Source organism: Channa argus, chromosome 17 (genome assembly GCF_033026475.1).
Source record: "Channa argus isolate prfri chromosome 17, Channa argus male v1.0, whole genome shotgun sequence".
NCBI lineage: Eukaryota > Metazoa > Chordata > Actinopteri > Anabantiformes > Channidae > Channa > Channa argus.
The window spans coordinates 11,626,675-11,638,364 of NC_090213.1; positions in this window are offsets into that span (position 1 = coordinate 11,626,675).

Sequence of the window (11,690 nt, forward strand, 5' to 3'; positions counted from 1 at the left end):
TTGCCAGGTCCGATGAGTCTAGGTTTCAGCTGCAACACTTGAATGGAAAAGTCAGAATTTGGCATAAACAACATAAAAGCATGGATAAATCCTGGCTTGTATCAAAGGTTCAAGTTGTTGTTTGTAGTGTAACGGTGTGTGGGGTACTTACTTGGCACACTTTGGTCCCCTCAGTATCAACAGAGCATGTTTGAATGCCACAGCCTACCTGAATTATGTTGCTGACTTTGTCATTCCCTTTATGACCACGTAGTTACAGTATCTTCTGATGGCCGCTTCCAGCAGGATAACGCACCATGTCACAAAGCAAAAATAATTAGAAACTAGTTTCTTAAACATGACAATGGGTTCACTGTACTCAGATAGTCACTCAATAGTCACCAAATCTCAATCCAATATAGCACCTTTGGGATGTAGTGGAACGCAAGACTTGCATCATAGATGTGCAGCCGACAAATCTGCAACAACTGGTTGGTTCATGGTATCATGTTAATACAGACCAAAATCTCTAAGGACTTTGTTGACTTCATGCCATTAATAACTGAGGCACTTCTGAAGGTGAAAGGGGGTCCAACACAGTGCTAGCAAGCAGTGAGGTTATGTGTGCAATTTGTAACTCATTACTGTGCGGGTGTTTTGAGGTATGCTACTCAAATTATGTTTTGTATTAATTTAATAAGGAGAGATTTTTGATTAGTTTATTAAAAAAGTTATATGTTGATATATGTTGTATGTATTATGTTGTTAAGAGAATGTATCTGCAAAAAGATTACAGTAATGTGCTTGAAATAATTCAGAAGAAACCCTGTAAAAGACTGTTGATGCTCACATTATGTGACACACAGGAAACCAAAGTCCCTTAAACAGTCAAACTGACAATAAAACAAAAAAGGATTCCTTTGTTTCCTTTGTTCGAGGAATCTGTGTACACTGCCAAAAGTTGGGTTTTGGTTTCATCAAATACATTAATTTCATCTCCCCGTAGCAATAAACACCTTATCAATTTACATTAAGTTATAGACCTTAATGCTTTTCTATAACTATATACAATAAACTCTCAGCGAAACAAGAAAAATCAGGATAAAACATTACATCTGTGTGGCCCTTAAATCATTCTGGATGTACAGTGTGTTCAGCTGAGAAAAAAGGGAATCTTAAATCATGTGAGGACACCTGAGCGGGGGTTCTTCTTAGATTACCCGCTAGGTAACTGTAACCAACCCTCTTCCATATACTTATCCAAGAAGTGCAAAGCAGATTGATGAAGGAAGTCAAACATTTGACAATCTCACATACAGCTGCCTGCACTCAAACAGGTAATGGAGACGGTGTGAGGACGGCACTTCCCTTTGCACAAACTCCGCAATGAAGGCTTCCTGTAAGTGGTTTTCTTAGGTTTATTCTCTTTCTGTCTATCTGAGTAAACTATTTTCTCTAACAGTTACTAGGGATCAAAAAGATGAGTATATAATATAATATATAATATACATTATATAATATATAATATAATACAACAAATAAAAACCGGTATTTTATATTAAGAAAAACAGGTACCTACAGTAGCACTGAGAGGATTTTAACACTTAATATTCTGCGTCTTTGTATGAAAACCTAATATGCGTCATGTTCTCCAGGTGCAGTTCAAGTCGGTGTAAAATGTCCTTTTCGGTCCAATTATCATGGCCGACATTTAAATTTGGACCATGCATACTCACTTACATGAGGTATACTTGAACTATAGATGCCACAGAAGGGGTTTAACAGAAGCTGTTACATCCACTGAATTGGCCTTTGATCGAGCACAAGAGAACAATGATGGGTTGTTCAGAAATCAGGGTTCAACAAACCAAATGGTTACTGAAGCTGACAAAGTAAAGAAAAGCATTTCAGTTTTAACAATAGCTGTTCGAATGTTGAGCTGCTTAATATATAACATCTCTGCCGGTTGCTTTTAGATACAGCTATGTCTAATGTTGCACTTTAACAACTCCATGCCAACATTACTCAACAAAAGTGGAAAAAGTAAAATTTGTGCATCTTTAATAGCACTATAATTACTCTTCTATTAGTAACAAGATACTCCAGCCTTAGTGTTGCCAAGTAACCAGCAGAAGACATACTGTTCGTCCACAAAGTCAATGAGAAACATGTTTGGTTTGTGCCTCCCCATTAATCTAGATGAGACTCCTTTGGCTGGCTGCACTCAATAGGCGACTGGGTATTCTACACTACATCCCACACAACCTTAGGGCGTGTGTGTGTTTGTGTGTATATGTGTTTGTTGTAACATAAAACAGGCCTACAACCCTTCCATAGAGGTTTATATGAGTGCACGTGTTTGCAGGGTATATTAATGTTTAAGAGGTCATACATTTAGGTTAGGTTTCCTTTATAGGGATTACAAGGCAAACAAGGCAGACTACTTCACACCAATAATATTTTGTAATAAGCAATGTAAAAAAACAAAAACTAAAATGGGAGACGTGGGTTGTGTTAATGACGTTATGAAAATAGTTTAAGCCAAATAATGTGCAAATTAAGCAAATAGTGGCATGAGACTGGGGATTAATCTCCGCTCAGCCCAAGGTTTTTACCTTGATGAAGGAGGATTTACTTAGTCCTAAAACGTACTCAGTTTTAGGATACTGAGTTAGACTAAACATTATTGTACATACAGTTCTCATTTTACAATTACTCATTTAGCAGACACTTATCCAAATGCCCTTTTGCGTGTTAATAGCCATTAGCAAACAAGCCTTCCATGTTAACACATAACTACTGTGGATAAAAACCATGGGGAAAGCTGAAATTATCGCTTCGCATTTATGCTTTTTTAAAGCATTTTAATAAACTACTTTTATTGTTTCATTACTCGTGAAGATTACATTGCGCGAGAATAGAAGGAGAGTGTTTCACCTCAGATGCGCTCTGTCTCTTCCTGCAGCTCAACATTTGTGCAACTTGTCTCGTCATGCAGCTCTGCGGCCTGAGTGAAGCTCAGCTAAGCCCAGAGCCACACACATAGTGAGAGGACAGATCACATCATTAACACCTAATCGATATTTTCAGATCCCCTAATCACACTCGCTGCTTTCTTCACTTGTTACTAATAAAATGTGGAGAATTTATCAACATTTTTACTTGAAGTTTACTTGAAGTTTACTTGAAGTCACCCAAACTGTTTTTTTTACCATCCCAATTGCAAAAAAGTTGGGGGGATGTGTAAAAGTAAATGAAAACAGAATGCAATGATTTTCAAATCTATATATAAAAAGATTGCACTGTCACATACGGAACTTTGGTATCAAAAGACGGGACATTTTTTTTTATTAAGATTTAAGCAATTCCATTGGTACCCAGTTTAATACCCAGTCCTAAGTGATAAAACTGTTATGGGTTATGAGAAAACCATGTTAAAATTTCTGATAGCTACTATCGCTATTCAAAATTGTAATTATGATTAAAAAGACATTACTACATTTACTCTACTACTGTTCTTTAAACAACTTTACCTCTTAAGACTTACCAGTACGATCCAGCATAAAGTCGGCAAGTGTGTCCCAGGCACCGCCTCCTTATCATAATGCTACATGCTGAGCTGTCTGTGGGCGAGTGACAAAATGCTACAAACCTGACTAAGATGATGCTGAAACCAGCTCTCGTATAAAGCAGACACAGTGAGCTCCAGCTTTACTTAATTGCATTATTTCACAGAGAAATGAATAACAATGCATATTGTTTAATTTCTACATACAGGCAAATTATATTAGGGTGACCTGCAACCTTGTGGCTTGACAGGTGTGCAACACCCAGTACCTGTATGTGCTGAGAGGAAAAAAGAATCCTGGCATTATTCATTTGTATTTACTGTATTTGAATTATTTGCACATTGCAGTTACTATCACTGTCTTTTTCATCTGGGAAAAAACAATAACATACCAATTGAAAGTACTGTGTAGAATAGCAACTTAAACCACAATTACCTATAAACTTGTCTTTTTACTTAAACTTGTCACTAAAACCATCATTTAAAACTTAAAATATATAAAACTATTGGTGTAATTTGGACTCAAATCAACAGATCAGTGCAGTGGCAGGCCCTGGTTGTTTCTTTGTTAACAAGCTGCACAAAATGTGGCAGAAACATATGAGCCTAATGGATTCATGGAACACAGGCTTGTGGCTTTTGCTGTCTGTTTTTTCCATAGCTGAAGTTTATTGTCGGAGCAGCTAACAAGCTTTGCTGCCAGAAAAGAAATACAGGTTGTCTGTTAACTGGATTAAATTTCACTGAAAGGTACATAATTTAAATTACCACATTTATTAAATGGCATTTGATGACTACATTTTCAACGTACAGTATAACCAGCTGCACGGAATCTGTTTCTTGGCAAAGCCACTTAAAAAGTTAAATCTTTTGCATGTACAGTGTGCCACTGCAGTAATGGCAGCTTGTCCGCCTACAAGCCGGAATCATCCATATAATTTAGGCCTTGACACCAGAACAAAAGACCCAAGGGAGGTTTTGCATACATCATGTGGTTGCACACTGAGATAAAACTGCCAGTGTGAGAGTGAGCCTTTGATTCAATTTTGGATCCTGTAACAGGACATGACATGACAAAAGAGAATGTACTTGAGAGCATGGCTTGGAACTAATGCAGAATGAACGATTTATAATCTATACGTCACTTTAAAACTCAAACAAACTTACACTACATAGTTTTGAAGCCACATCCTGTTATCACTAGAAACTAATATAAGCAGTCCCCGCTCACATTCCCACTACATGCTCCAACAGTCCACAGTAAGACTTGGCCCTAAATATTGTACAATCATTGATGTCATGATAGACACACAACGAGCATGACTGTAAGTGTTCTTTAGTATTATGAATGGCCTTCTCTTATCAATCAAATACCTCCGAACTATTGCTGGTTCTGTGTCTTTAATGGTAATTAAATCTGTCCAGATGGCCAAATCGGATCTGTAAACATACAAAATGGGATGTCTTCTTCCTCCGTCTCCTCTGTCCCCTATCTCAAGGCCTCAATCCAACTTCTCTTTCTATTCCCTTCCAAATGAAACAGTGCTTTCACTGTGGCTGTAAACCGAGCTGATCAGCTGTGTTTTGTTATGTTTGCAGAAGGCAAATAACAAATAGCCTTATAGTCGAGCTACAGGCCATCCAACAGTCCACTTCTCCAGGCCAGCGACTAACATGTTTCTTTTATTACAAGGATTAAGATCTAAATTCACTTTTGCCTTTTCAGCACCACAAACATAACCAGTAATGGGAAACAGAAACCCACCCTGTGTTAAAAACAATCGTTTTACTATTAAAACTTCCAAAGATGCAATAACAAATAACATTTCTATTTGAGAAGAATTATTGAGTGATTCAGCTATTTTAATTCTTTTCTTAAATGGGTAATTTTATTTTTACAGCATTATGTTTTCACTTACCCTGTGGCACACTCAAACCTTACAGAGGAACACATTTGCCAAATGTACACAGCAAACATTCTAAGCATATTGGATCAAACCACCTTTTGTACTCCGTTATTTTTTCCATTTACTGTATAACATTTAGTATCCAGCAATAAGTATGCAATCTTAGCTTTGTTGCAAACCATTTTTTCAACTTGTACATGTGACTTGGTGTAGGGCTCTTGACTTTTAAATAATTTTTCAAGCACTTGCAACAATGTCATGTTCTTCCAAAGAATGGTTTTCCATATTTACTTGTCTAGTTTTAAGCCGTCCTGTCCATCTAACTATGACAATTAACCCATAAATTAAAGTTACAATATGTAATTTACACTAGCAGTAGCATGAGATGTGAAATCAATGCAGTCTGCTTCACCCAGCCCTCCTTCTTCCAGCTCCACTATGATCTTCTGCTGACTGCAATGCTCATATCGCCCTTCACAGTCCTTCAGGAATAAGGGACTATCAAATTACAATAAATTAGAATGCTGCCAAACCTACTAATTAAACAGAAATCACTGGTTAGAAAGTTGAACCTCACTCATGAACTGTTGGATGCTAATAAGTCTGCACCATTGCCAGAGCTGTTCTGTGGGTCTTATTAAAAAAATCCAAACACCGTATATATTTTAATGACTCAGATACACTGAACATTTAGTTTAATGATAACCAAGAATAAATAAACAGATTGAGAAAACATTATCCATAGCTTATAACTTATATTTGCACCCTTGCCAAACCTTACAGGCCCTGTTTTAGCAGACTGTTGTAATAATATAATCGTTTTTTTTCTAATTTTGAATGAATCAGTAAGCTGCACTCACAGAGAAAAGCAGATCTATCCTAAAGAAAAGGTCACGTTCAATACTAAAGCACAATGCCAAAAATAAGTTTTATTACCTTCTGTGTCCAGGACCAGTCAAATACAGTATATGTTTCCAGGACACATGCAGGTTGCACACCAGCAGTCTGTACTTTCTCTACACTTCTACACCATATTTATGGTCTCAGCACAGCTAATTTGAGGTGTCAAGGAGAAAATATGTCACCACATACACTGGGAAAGATAAGTAACACGTCACAGAAAGTCAAACAATACAGTGAGTATGTCTACGCTGTAATCAGTGGCAATTTGGTGCAAACAAGGTAATGTACAGATGACCCTGTGCAGCAGTTATCTGCATCTAAGGACTGTGCATTTGTTGACTAGAAACACTTAAAAACATGTGGAAATCAGGATTGTGCAGGCCAATATGCAAATATGATCGCAATGGGGTGTTAGAAAGGCGAAGTCATAATATGATCTAAATTGATTTCAATATGTTCTGAGGGCTGCCTATAAAAAAATAGCAAAATCCCGTGTATTATGACAAGTCAGTGACAGAAGTTGACTTTCAGGAGCTCAGGGTAAGATTTAATCCTTTGTTATCTCCTTAACACAGCACACAACCTGCTATTACCCACCACAGTTTCATACAGCCTCTGTTTTTGTTAATTTATTGTTCACTGTTATACGAAGTTTGCCATAGACTTGCAATTAACTTTGAACAAACTTCCTCTTTTAGTTGTTTTTTGGCAGTTTGAAAAATTATAACTGCCACCAGGAAACCTTTCCATGAATGTGTTTTAGAGAAATCCTTAGTTTTCATTCTGTAGCAGCATTTAAGTAAAGTAACTTACACTTGAGAAGGATTTGGATTTTCAGCCTTGACAATTTCACCTTGTCTCTCTTGATTACATTAGATTCGGTCATACAGGCTCAGCCCTTTCATCAGTGTTGTAAATGCAGGCAGAAACCTCAAGGTCTGACTATTTTAAAATCCCATGACGGCAATAAGTTCTGCTTTTGGCTACGATTTCCTTCCATCCATTACAATCTGATAAGAAGCAGGGGTTACTAAACAAAAGATGGAGATCTAAGAGCAACCCTCCCTCTTCTCAGATAAAAAACAGTCCAGAGACACTTAAAAATGACTTTATGATGCAGTGTTTTGGGGAATTTCCAGAGAAGAATCCCCCTACTCTCCTGATTATCTTATCAGTTTTCCTTCGCCTCAAAATGCTTTGATATAGGTTTTCACATCTTTAATTTGCAAAACACTAATCGAGGACATAAACTCTCAAACACCTTGCCAGTGAAGTGCTTATATTTTTAAGGTGGTTACAAGAACATCTGTTATCTCTTTATTTATTTTACTTTTAATGAAATAATGTTTTAATATTATGTCATAATGTGGGGTTTAGGCTTCACCAACACACTGTGCTGATTCACCAGCATTTTTTAAATGAGCAATTGAGCCAGCAGGTCAACCATCAAACACCAAGAAAATTACAAACCTATTTTAGAGCAAAAACACTTGTGCCTCATTTTCATTCTTTCAGCTGGCTGGCAAACCTAATTCCATGTTATTTCATGAATGCTAACCCAGAGCCCTCCTTACAGAAACCAGCAAAGATTTATTTTAATCATTTAATCTATAGACATAGAGGCAACCAACAGTGCCATGAAACCCAGACTGTTCACCACACCCCAGCACACACATTGTAAAGCATGAGTCAGAAAGTAAACAGTATCTGTATTGAATTTCCCAGAAGGGGCAGTTGTCCCATACATGCTGGGTGGCTGTGACATTCAGGCGTCTTCTCTTTCACTCCATAGTTTGCTTACTATTCCTATCAAACAACATTTCTCTGATTTATTTGTTAAATTCATCCCAAGGCACGAGCTCTCTTCCAAATTTCAGGCCTCACACAAAGTCTGCTGTGCTTGGAGGCCATTAGATGCAAACATGTTGTGGTTATACTGATATATTCAAGTCAAAAATGTGTCATCTTCCTAATTTGAGCTAAAATATCAAAGAAAATAAAACCACTGTCTTACATAATCATAGCCCCTCAGCACTGATCAATCACAGCTATTTAAATGCAACTGGGAGTGGATCCCATATAAAGATCGCAACTTCAGACTGAGACGCTGACAACTGCGGCACACAGAGCCAGAGCTGCTGGGAAAAATTGGATAAAGAAAATAATCTGGCAAAGCTGGGGCCCAGCTTTGTTTGGGAGACAGCAAAAGCGGTGGTGCAGGTTTACCTTTGCCCAGAAAAAAGGCCCCTGGAGTCTGTCTAGCTGTGTCACTGGGCTCTCATTAGCATGTAGCTGCTCACTCTGAGCACCGCTGTCTTACCTTAGGGAGATCGGGGGTGCATGGCCCCTCATCTGGTTCTGATTTACAAGACTGAAGGTGAAAACAAGTGTTTTTAATCTTTTTTTCTTTTTTTTTTTTTTAAATACGGACATAAAACTTACTCTTTTCATTTCAGCACTCATTCTCATTCTCTATTAGCTTTCTTGGATTGTCAGCTTTTGGATGCTTTCACTTAAAGAGGTTACATGAACTCAACCATGGAACTGCCAATTTAATCACCGCTTAATGCCAAGAATTTACAACAAAGAAAAGGACAAGGAATTCAGTTTCATGTCCAGCTTTCATCTACACAGAAGATCTATTACTGTATATAAATGTCAACTGTACAGGATTATGTGGCAGGACATATGATTAATGTATTTCTTTGAGAAGCAATCCTGTGAGAAATTACTCATTTTTCTCTTCACCATAATTTGAACCCTTTACACAGTATCTTAAATTTGAATCAGTTTTTTCTCCTTTGATCTCTTATGGACAAAAGAGTGAACTTCTTGCCACAACCAAAACTAAAACTATTTTATGCTAACTATGGACAAGATTTCCTGTTTCCACTCTCAGTTTAAAACTGGTCTCATGATCCCACTTCTAGATCGTACCATATGTTCCAAAAATTACTTGTTGCAAAAGCACATTTAGCAAGACCCAGAGTTAAAAATAGACACCAGGGAAATTTGGAGGTTGTTCAGGTATGTTGTTGGTTAGCTTCATATGGTAGATGCATTGAAGCCCTTCTGTAACGATCAACTATATCTACAGATGTCGTTGGACAACAGAGACTTGTGTTCGGATTCTTTGGCTGAAATCAGATCAGATGTTAATCTTAAGCTCATAGCCATTACCCGGAAAAACCTAGGGTGCTTTTTTATAAATATTATTGTGAAAAAAACAAAAAGTCTCATGAAGCCAAGTCTAAAATGGAAAGACCCCAGCAGTTGTGTAAAATGTGACATGCACAGTCAGATACATACAGAGTTAATATCAGGGACAGACTTGGACATAAAATCTGTTTGACCTGGGTTGCAGTATCAGCACATGAACAAAATGTGGTTCCTGGCTGTCTCTCATCCAGGATAAATAGTCGCGAGAAAAAGTAATGGCACTGTTTGCAATTTTTTTTCTATAAATTGGTCGTGAGATGGCATCTGATCCTCACCAGAGGCAGGATAGCAGACCCAAATCGCAATGCTCCCTCCACCGTACTTGACTGTCGGGATGATGTTTTCATGTTGGTATGTGGTTCTTTTTTTAGGCAATATGTATTTCTGTGTGTCCATCCCAAACAATTCTACCTTCGTATAATCTTTTTACAAGATATTTTCACAGTAATATTGTGAGAGTCTCAAAGTCGTCTTTGGCAAACAAACCAAATAGTCTCTATTTTGGGACAGTATATCTAACTGTGAAAATCTAAAGTTTTTCAGATTACTCTAACACTTTCCAGCTACATGCAACTCAACATTTTTTCATTATAGATCTTTTGGGATCCTTTTTTGTCAGACATCACAAAAAATGAGACTGATGAGGCTTACATCAGCTGATGCTGCTTGCGAATAGCACACTGACAGTGTTTGAGTGTTTTTATAAGTCCAGGTAGTTCTAAAATACACCTCCATTTTCATTTCAATAATTGGACTCAAGGTTTGCTAACAGCTGACTTCAGATGACCATCAGTGATATCAGAATACTGGTGTTGTTGCCATTACTTTTTCCACCATCACTTTGTCTGTTTAATGGGTGTGTTCAATACAAAAACATAAAAGATCATAACTATTTGTGTTTTATCAGCTTAGAAATAGCATTTGGATATTTGTGAATTTGGTAAGGATCAAGTCACATTTAATGACCAATTTAATCAGAAAACTCAGACATGTTTAACCAACACATTTTCTAGCAAGGCATATTGAAACCACATCATATATTCCAAGTAAAAATCTGTCTATTATCTAATCCACTTATCTTGTAAAGGATCAGATAGTTTTGGGGTGTGCTGGACCCAATCTCTGCTGTCTTTTATGCAAAAGGAGGGGTACAACCTGTATGTGGCTGAATTACAGTCACCAATTTACCTACACTAAATGCATGTTTTTGGACTGTGGAAGGACACTAAAGAAGCTGGCATAAAAACCCATAGACATGAAGAGAACGTAATCAACAAACCTTTTTTTCCAATATTAATGAATCTAATATACTGTAGCAACCCACAGCTTGTAGGAGCTAACTGTGGTAGGTGGCAAAGCTTAATGCTAACTGTAATTCTAACTCTAACTTTTTACAAGAGAACTATCACAGAGGTAGCTGAGCTTCATTTTGAACACACAACAGTGGCCGGTCACCGTGATCGACACTCCTATACAACGCACTCTCCCTCACGGTGCCAGACAACACATACATACATAACAAAACAAAACCAAAAACTTTCGAACACACCTAATAACACTGATCCTAACACAAATCATGCACATTAAACACTTTAAACACAGAGAACTATTCACATGGCTTTTACCCATAATTCCCCGGGGCTCATGTGCCAGCCCCCACTCTAACCCACTTGCCTGGCAGTTACAGTACTACAGCGTGTGTTTGATTGAAAAATTGCATTTTTAAACAGTGTGTGTAATATTTTGGCATTTCATAGTGGTAAATGCACTTGCCTTCATGCGTGGCCATAGCATGTTACCTGGCTTTCCGTGCTCACCACCTGCCCTCTGCAGCTCTGGGGAACATCTTCAGATCTCAGACCTCTCCTCCAGACCAGCTCCTTTGCTCAGTTGTGCTGCCACCAAAAATCTGAGTTATTTTCTACATTTAGAAACAGTGTATTTGTTTTTTGTTTTTTTAATCATCCCTTTGTTTATGTTTCCATGACGTGAACCAAACTGGTTCATAGCAGATTAAGCAAAACTGGCTTAATTAGTGCGTAAACGGAAAAAAGCTGAACATTTTGCTTATAGATGGAAAGTCAACATTTAAAATTTGACTGCTATGAACTGAA